Source organism: Nematolebias whitei, chromosome 1, assembly GCF_014905685.2.
Source record: "Nematolebias whitei isolate Nwh7 chromosome 1, NemWhi1, whole genome shotgun sequence".
NCBI classification, from domain to species: Eukaryota; Metazoa; Chordata; class Actinopteri; order Cyprinodontiformes; family Rivulidae; genus Nematolebias; species Nematolebias whitei.
In genome coordinates, this window is record NC_056498.1 from 44,834,944 (window position 1) to 44,835,373 (window position 430).

Sequence of the window (430 nt, forward strand, 5' to 3'; positions counted from 1 at the left end):
CTACTTTTAGTCTTTTGCTACTTTTAGCCTTCTATTTTTAGATTTTTGCTACATTTTAGCCTTCTACTTTTAGTCTTTTGCTACTTTTAGCCTTCTATTTTTAGATTTTTGCTACATTTTAGCCTTCTACTTTTAGTCTTTTGCTACTTTTAGCCTTCTATTTTTAGATTTTTGCTACATTTTAGCCTTCTACTTTTAGTCTTTTGCTACTTTTAGCCTTCTATTTTTAGATTTTTGCTACATTTTAGCCTTCTACTTTTAGTCTTTTGCTACTTTTAGCCTTTTGCTACTTTTAGTCTTTTGCTACTTTTAGCCTTCTATTTTTAGATTTTTGCTACTTTTTAGGCTTCTACTTTTAGTCTTTTGCTACTTTTAGCCTTTTGCTACTTTTAGTCTTTTGCTACTTTTAGCCTTTTATTTTTAGCATTTT